The following is a 9,455-nucleotide window of genomic DNA, read 5'->3' on the forward strand; positions in this document are numbered from 1 at the left end:
AAGAAGAAGAAGAAGAAGAAGAAGAAGAAGAAGAAGAAGAAGAAGAAGAAGAAGAAGAAGAAGAAGAAGAAGAAGAAGAAGACCAAACCAAACCAAACAAAACAACCAAAAACAACAACAACAACAAACCCAAACAAACAAACAAACAAACAAAGGGCTTGTTATAAACAACAAAAGATGAAAGTTGCTATACTCACCTTTGTAGTTAGGGAGAGAAGAAAAGACCAAAATGTCACAAGATATTTTTCTTTGGTTCTTCTCACACAGAAAATGGCAAGGGCTTTAGAAGTTTTGCCCAAGAGATGGAGACAAATATTAAAGCATGTATTTCATTAATTCCAATATGCCAGTGATTAACTTTTATAAGTTAGCACTTAATGTAAAATATGGATGACGATCTTATCCAAATGAATTTTGTTTTAGTATAGCCCCGTTTCCTTTTGCTTATGATTTAGAGTTGACACTGTTGTGGCTTCCATTAATTGGACTGCCATTTGTTTTTAGGATTCTATCCTCTTATATCCTAGCAGGAAAAGAATCTTCCCTATGCAATGTCCTAGTTTTAATGTTTAAGAGCAAACTAGAGGTTATATATCATCTCAAACTAGATTTGAAAAAAATAAACAGTCTAAAGGTGGCTTCTGGCTCATGCTATCAACTGTTTTTCTAAGATTATGGTGGTTGAGGTTTTTCTTTTGAAACTATTTTATGCCTATTTGTGTGCTTTCACTTCAACCACATCACTTTTCTGCTCAGAGTTCTAAATCGACTTTGAATTGCACACGTTCTGAGTTAAATGCTTTCTTCAGTTGTTTAAAGGAATGAAAATGTTTCTTTGAGCTGCCTGAACCCTCAATAATCTTTGGCTGGTAGCCACAGTGTTAGACAATAAATAAATAAAAATCTATACATCTCTTTGGTATTTTGCTTGCTAGAGATAATGATCACCCGTGTTTGGGGAATGGGAACGATGTGTCATGTATTTTACATAAGCTTTCTGCTTGAATTCCCACAACACTGCTGTAGTGGGCTCTATTCAATTCTGTTTTATAGGAAACTACAAAAGTATGGGGGCCAAAGTCATTCGCCCAAGACCATATGACTACGAAGTTTCAGTGCTAAAACTTTAGTTTGCTGTCTCTGTGCCCTTAACATTAGGCTCTAAATGTGCCCATGAGATGTGCTTCTATTCAAAGTGGCTATTTTTACCATAGCTATGGAGGTATATGTGGACCAAACGTTATCATTGCTTTGCTGACAGGAAATTGGGTTCTGCAGTTGTTCTATATGATGTCTAATATTCATAATAATGTAACTATCCTTCCATTTCCTCCTTCTCTGAAAGCTGTATGATGGCAGGTAACCAATTTTAATAGATTACCACAGGGCATGCACTTTGCTTCAGTTAATGGGATCCCCCACCTCCACCCATTAGACAAACGCTCCATGCATTCTTTTGCTTATTAGGGGATCTTTTTCTGTTTTCTCCCCCAAATTAGGAATGGTTCTGGCAACCATTTAGGAAACTATATAAGTGGATCCCACATTTAAGACAGATGTTTTAGTAATCAAACTATCTTTAGCATATTCTATTGTCTTGTGCTACCATGCTAACAGTTGCTTGGAGTTAATATTGAAACTAAAGCCACTGAAGAAAGAAAGAACAAAAAATAGCCAACTAAATAAAAAATAAAAATGAGTTCATTCAATTCCACAAGATTCTTTAGATAGAAAGCATCTTTTCTAGTTTTCAGTTATCTTTCATGCCATTTTAGTTATAACAAGTTATATTAAGCAACATGATATATGTAATTAATCTGAGATTCTTATAAAACAGAAGCCCAAACTTCATAAGCAGTGTAGGGGCAGTCGGAAGATTGAAGGGTAATAACTCTGATAGTCTCCACTTGAGATTCATTTTAAGTGCCTGAGATCACACTTTATCTCCAAGTCATGTTTCAGAGTAGAGGAAAAAAGAAAATAAAAGGTACCACAGTAAAATCACAAGATATGTCAGGAGATCAGAAAATACACATAAGTAACATAAATAAAAGATGATATAAATTTAATAGAATGCAGAGAGGAAGTCTCAGGTAAACATGCTATATGTTAATATAAAGATAAACAAGGATATTAGAAATATGAGGCCTTAAAATGTTCTATTTGCAAACTTTCCCACCAATAATCTTTATTCAATCTCTTATAATAGCTGTGTAAAATAGACACACAAATCAAACATTTGCTGATAATATAGAGAAATATGTCCTCAAAGAACAATCTATAACTTACCAATGACTACAGACAAATTCAAATTTGCATACTAAGTTTTTCTTTACATAAAGAAAATTTTCTGAATATTGTACACTTTATGGTGTAGTTCAGAGTAAGTGTTTTGAGGAGCTGGTACATATTTTGATTTTATAATCATCAGTGCTGAAAATGATGCTTCACATAACATATAGAACGAAGTAGCAGAAGTGTGCTTAGAGCTGTTTCAAAAATTGTTGGAAATTCTGTATTTAACCCAAGTTAAAATTCACTTAATGAATTTTATGCAATGTAATTCATCAGTGGCTCATGCATATAATAAACTAGAAAACCTTTCTTCTGGTTAACTAGTATCAATCTATTTCAAACAATAAACTATTGAACCAATAGCAGCAGTGAGAAAACCTTTATATATATATATTAATGACATGAAATATGTTCATAGCACAAGAAAATTACACATGAAAAAAGCAAAAGAATTTAAATACCTAATAATTAAATGATAGAAGATAAATGATAGTAAAGAAAAACAGGAGAAGAAAGTATAAAATATCAAGGGCAAAAACAAAAACAAAAGCAAATAAACAAACAAAATGCTCAGGGAAAGCTGTGTCAACACCTGTAGAGATGTGTGGTTAGTAGATCTGAGATGTTTATCTGAGGGTGTAAATTACTGAAAACGGAGAAGTGTTCACATGAAAAAGTAAAGGGCAACTTAGGAAATCCCAGGAAACAAGAAGGAAAGAATAAGAATATCATCAGCAGATAAATAAGGTTAGTTAGAGAAGCGTCCTGCCTCATTCTCCAGACAAATCTAATTTTTAAAATGACTGAAAACGAAACCAAAAATAAACAACAACCTCTTTCACCACCACTTAGGAACCCAAAAAAATTGCATGGCAGGACTTAATACTTAAAAAAGGACAATTAAAAATAAAATCCAAAGTAAGTAGTTGTAATCAAATACACATAGAACATAAATTTGAAAATCATATACTTACTAAGTACTAACTATATTAATCTGAAAAAGGAAACCAACTGGTGTATAAGACAGTTTCTTATCAAATGGTGACCAAACACACACACATACACACACACACACACACACACACACACACACACACACACACACACACATACAGGTTAGACTGGGGTGGGTAAGTAGCCACTAAGTTTAAATGTGTTGGAAAGATGTTCTTGACTCAAAGTAGAGGTAATTTTACAAATGAATTCAATGCAATTTTTTATGGTCAGGTAATTTTGTACTTAAACAGAATATTACAGAAATAAACAGAAAACAAGGGAACTATGAAGAATTAAATTTATGGGGCTGTTTCATTTGTGATCATAGAAAGGTTTAAATATTTAAAGAAAATGCTTCAATCTGTTGTTATTGTAGGATGAAATTATAGCACTGGCCTGAAAATTCTCAAATGATTTGACATTAAATGAATTCTGTAGTTGTAATAAGCGCAGACAAAAAATACAAAAACAAAACAGAACCAAACAACAAAACCACAATAATCCTGCCTAAGCATTGACAAAATAATCGGAAAGACTCGATAGAAACGAGCTTCCTTACGAGGATCCTGCAGTGAACAACAGCTTTAATGGAAAGGCATTAAGAACATTACATTTGCTGTGGGGACCAAGAAAAAGGCTGGCTTTTCCTGCAACTGTCAACCGATTTCTACATACAGAATGATCAGCTCAGGCTTGCTTGGATATTTCCTAGGTTTAGTTTTGAAAGTTCCCTATCTTGGAAAGCTCTTTAAAAGCAGGCTTACTGGGGTGGTTTGGGTAGGATACAAGTTTTAGCCCAGAAGCTTAATGTTCTAGAAACCTTTTGAGTTTTGGGCAAACAAGGGTGGTTGATCCGGGCAGAGCAATAACAAAGAAAAAAATATGTGAAATATGGGAAACTTTGGGAGAAAGAAGTAAACAGTTTCTGTTGTTATTTGGTTGGTTAATAAGATAGAGTATGAAGCATACTAAACTGGTAATAATAATACTAATACTACTACTACTACTAATAATAATGTATTACAACAAAACCCACAAGCAACAGAAGTGAATAGAAGCCTCATGTCAGTAGTATCCCACTCTCTGTGATTCCAGTTTTTATGGCTTTAGCTATCTAGAGTAAAAAATAGTCTGAAAATACTCATTGTGAATTGCTGAATAAGAATCAAGAGCTAAATAAAATAGTCTGTAAGTTTCTTTCATTTTTCACATCAGAACTAAAGGAAGAAACTGAATAATTTAGCCTCAAAAATCCTGAGTAGTGAGAGGAAATATAACTGGTAAATCATGTCTGTGACACTTGTTTACTTAATTTCTTTTCTCAGTAGAATACTGAAGTCATTTAAATACAGTTTTTATCACAGCACAAACAAAGTATGTTTTAAATTGTATAACGTTCTTAACTGTGTGATAAAATTTCTTACTTGAGACAGAAATCACCCTTGTATATCTGTTACATAGGTTAGCCTCTAGATTTGACTTGGTGGCTATCCCAGTGATCAGATTTACTATCATGATATCACAGTGTATATATATATATATATATATATATATATATATATATATATATATATATATATAGTATGTATATATATACTGTATATATATGTATTTGATGTATATGATATATATGTATATATATATACACATATACATGTATATATGTATATATGTGTGTGTATGTTTATGTGTATATGTATATATGATTCAGTATCAGTCAAAATCAATCTTCCCTCTCCCAATTGTTTCTCTTAGGATGTTCTCATAACCACAAGAAGTCTGACAACTCATAAAATTGGCACTGAGAAAGAGGAGTGAGGTTACTGTTGAGATCATTTGACCATTGGGTTCAAAAGCCAGTTGCAGGAATCCACAGTGAATACAAACCAGAACAGCAGGTGTTATCTTGCATCCAAAGATTCAGTAAAAATCAGAAAAATTGGATAGCCTGAAGTCCACCGAAATGTGGTAGAAATGTGCTACCTCGTATCGTTGGAAGTACGAGTTAGATTCATTGCTAATAGCCCAATGAAGTCCAGTAGGACCTAATGGACTAAGCATGTAAATGATGCTCAATTGATAAAAATAAAAACTACATTGATGAGTGTCTCTACAATACCCTGAGCTTTGTTTGACAGCTTGCTGGCTTGTGTCACCACAGTGTCAATCTAAGGTCTACCCCGAGGGTACTTCAGTAGACAAATACTTTCCAAGGAAGTATCTGGCATATCATATTTAGAATAAATCTCAGGGCACCTGTGCAATGGAGACAAATTCTTTGTCGCAAAATGACACCAATTGCTTCTATTCTCACTTCCATTAAGGTTCTAGTCCCTGTGTAAGATCTCATTAGCACAAACTTTTCAGTCTACTTTATCACTGACATTCTAGGTTTCTGAGCCCTCGCCAGACTCTACTGATACATTTGAGTTCATAGCAATCTGGGGCTTTCTCATCCCACAGACTAAGAACATTTTTAAAGTACACCCATAACTAGTTCCAAAAGCTTTTGAACCAAATGGTTAAGATACAACAGTGACCTGACTCTCAGTACTAGTGCTCTCTGTTGTCAGTTTTCTTACAGTTATGACAAATTCCTGAGAGAAGTAACTGCAGGACGGGAAGATTTTTTTTTTTCTTACAGTTTCCAAGCCTTCACACTGTACTGACAAGAGAGAATATTGTGAAACACAGCTCTGCACCCCATGGCAATCAGGAGCAGAAGGAAAAAAAATAGCTCACTGCTGGCCTTTTCTCCTTTTTAATATAATTTCATTTAGGCCCCCATGCTGTGGCAAGATGTCAGTCACATTTAGGCAGGACTTTCTCCATCAGTCTTTTCCTGAATCACTCTTACACGCATTCACAGAGGTGTGTGTGACACACGGACTCACAGGTGTTTCTCAGCCAAGTGAAGCTGACATATGAATCACACTGAATAAGAAGGTAGGAACAGACTTTCTTAGTAATGGGTTTTTACTTTGATATTTTGGCTTTTTCCTGAATTGGAAATTTTGGTTATTCAACTGATGCTTTATTTTAATTCACACATTTTTATTATGACAAATATTTTGTGACTCACCTATGAGATGGCTGAGGTTTTTTCCCAAGTCCTAGATAAGTGGTCTTGAAAAAACAGAAATTATACCATTGTCAAATTCACTAAGAAAGGTCTGCTATGAGACAGACCTAAGAAGGCAGAAACTTTCTTTTCAGTCATTTTAGAAACTACTGGTAGTCTGTTTAGAATAGAATTACTCAGAAAGAATACGATTCTGATGAGACTATCTGATTATGTAAAAGCTATAAAGACTCTGCAAACATAGCTTGGCTCTTATTAACATGTCTACAAGAGGGAGGTAGAGTGGGCTTTGTTAGGGTGCAGCATCCATCCTTGGGTCTACATCATCATTCTCCCAGCAAATGGAAAGAAGACGTAAGAACTATTGTGCTTTGAGGGCCAAAAAGTATTGAAGTGAAAGAGGAATGGGTCATTTGAAACCTTCATCTCTCTTATGCTCTAAAGTATCATTTAGTTGAGGTGAAATCACTTGCTTTTAGTTGTATAAGGGCTGATAATCTTCCTTTGCTCATAACCACAGATGTTCATAAATGAAAATGTTATTTATGTGAATTTGCTTCAACATTCATTTTTTTCACAGTCAAGTGTCCAAACGAAAATATCACAGCTCAAGGAAAAAGGTATCATTTTTCCTAATCTACCTCAAATAAAAACTCAATATATGATTTCATTTACTACATAAAACCACCCTTAGAAGCTCAATATGCTGAACTAATTGAGATTTATTTTGGCCAACTCTAATTAGTAAATGAGTAATCAGATAACCCTATAGTATTATTATCGGTAGACTTACTAGAACTTTTTATGTTCCCTTTTGTCTTATGAGACAGATTCATTTTTTTTTCTCTATAGATGTTTTATAAAAAGCATCAATTGTGGTCCTAGCATCATGGTTGATGATAAAGACATATTCTTAAGCAGACTAGTTGTGGCTCCTACATGTGTGGATCCTTGAGGAAGTCAGATCATACAAAAAGAATAAACAACTTTCTTGAAGCTATATAATGACAAATTCAGAGGATCTGGCTGTAAGTAAAATAAACAGGATGCTGTGTTGCAATCAAACAAATAAGGAGCAAGTTCTACTTAAATAAATTGGTTAAAGCTGTGGAGGAAAGAGAATTTGAATACAGCCAGAGTCTATTGGGGAAGGGTGAGGAAAAGAATACCCTAGGAATGTTCAAAGGTACCAAGGACTTTAACAGCCATCCCTATAATTAGATTTTGCATATGGTACAGTCTTAGGTTGAGGCTCATTGCTTTGTCTTAGTGGTGTTCAGAAGTGCTTGCTTTTGTTGTTGTTGTTGTTGTTGTTTTCATAGCAGTCTTACTTACTTATTTATTTATTTATTAAATATTTTCTTTATTTACATTTCAAATGCAATCCCGAGAGTTCCCTATACCTCCCCCCTGCCCCTGCTTCCCTACCCACCCACTCCCACTTCATGGCCCTGGCATTCCCCTGTACTGGGGCATATATCGTTTGCAAGACCAAGGGGCCTCTCTTCCCAATGATGGCCAAATAGGCCCTCTTCTGCTACATATGCAGCTAGAGACACGAGCACTGGGGGTACTGGTTAGTGCATATTGTTGTTCCACCTATAGGGTTGCAGACCCCTTCAGCTCCTTGGGTACTTTCTCTACCTCCTCCATTGGGGACCCTGTGTTCCATCCAATAGCTGACTGTGAGCATCCGCTTCTGTGTTTGCCAGGCACTGGCATAGCCTCACAAGAGACCGCAATATCAGGATCCCTTCAGCAATATCTTGCTGGCATGTGCAATAGTGTCTGAGTTTGGTGGCTGATAATGGGATGAATCCCAGGGTGTGGTAGTCTCTGGATAGTCCATCCTTTCATCTTAGCTCCAAACTTTGTCTCTGTTATTTCTTTCATGGGTATTTTGTACCCTATTCTAAGGAGGAATGAAGTATCCACACATCGTTCTTCCTTCTTCTTGGTTTTCTTGTGTTTTGCAAATAGTAACTTGGTTATTCTAAGTTTCTGGACTAATATCCACTTGTCAGTGAGTGCATATCTAGTGACTTCTTTTGTGATTGGGATATCTCACTAAGGATGATATCCTCCAGATACATCCATTCGGCCAAGAATTTCATAAATTCATTATTTTTAATAGCTGAGTAGTACTCTATTGTGTAAATGTACCACATTTTCTGTATCCATTCCTCTATTGAGGTACATCTGGGTTCTTTCCAACTTCTGGCTATTATAAATAAGGCAGCTATGAACATAGTGGAGCATCTCCTGTCACCTGAATTTTTGATCTTAGCCATTCTGACTGGTGTGAGATGGAATCTCAAGATTGGTTTTATTTTCATTTCCCTGATGATTAAGGATGTTGAACATTTTTTCAGGTGTTTCTCAGCCATTCGGTATTCCTCAGTTGAGAATTCTTTGTTTAGTTCTGTACCCCATTTTTAATGGGGTTATTTGAATTTCTGGAATAAAACTTCTTGAGCTCTTTTTATATATTGGATATTAGTCCTCTATCTGATGTAGGATTGGTAAAAATAATTTTTCAATTTGTTAGTGGCCTTTTTGTCTTGTTGATAGTGTCTTTTGCCTTACAGAAGCTTTGCAATTTTATGAAGTCCCATTTGTCAATTCTTGATTTTATAGCACAAGCCATTGCTGTTCTGTTTAAGAATTTTTTTTCCCTCTGACCATTTCTTCGAGGCTTTTCCCCACTTTCTCCTCTATAAGTTTCAGTGTCTCTAGTTTTATATGGAGGTCTTTGATCCACTTAGACTTGAGCTTTGTACAAGGAGATAAGAACGGATCAATTCTCATTCTTCTACATGATAACTGCCAGTTGTCCCAGCACCATTTGTTGAAAATACTGTCATTTTTCCACTGGATGGTTTTAGCTCCCTTGTCAAAGATCAAGTGACCATAGGTGTGTGGGCTCATTTCTGGGTCTTCAATTCTATTTAATTGATCTACCTGTCTGTTGCTGTACCAGTACAATGCAGTTTTTATCACAATTGCTCTGTAGTACAGCTTAAGGTCAGGCATGGTGATTCCACCAGAGGTTCTTTTATTGTTGAGGATGGTTTTTGCTATC

The sequence above is a fragment of the Mus pahari genome, chromosome 13 (assembly GCF_900095145.1).
Source record: "Mus pahari chromosome 13, PAHARI_EIJ_v1.1, whole genome shotgun sequence".
In the NCBI taxonomy this organism is placed as follows: domain Eukaryota; kingdom Metazoa; phylum Chordata; class Mammalia; order Rodentia; family Muridae; genus Mus; species Mus pahari.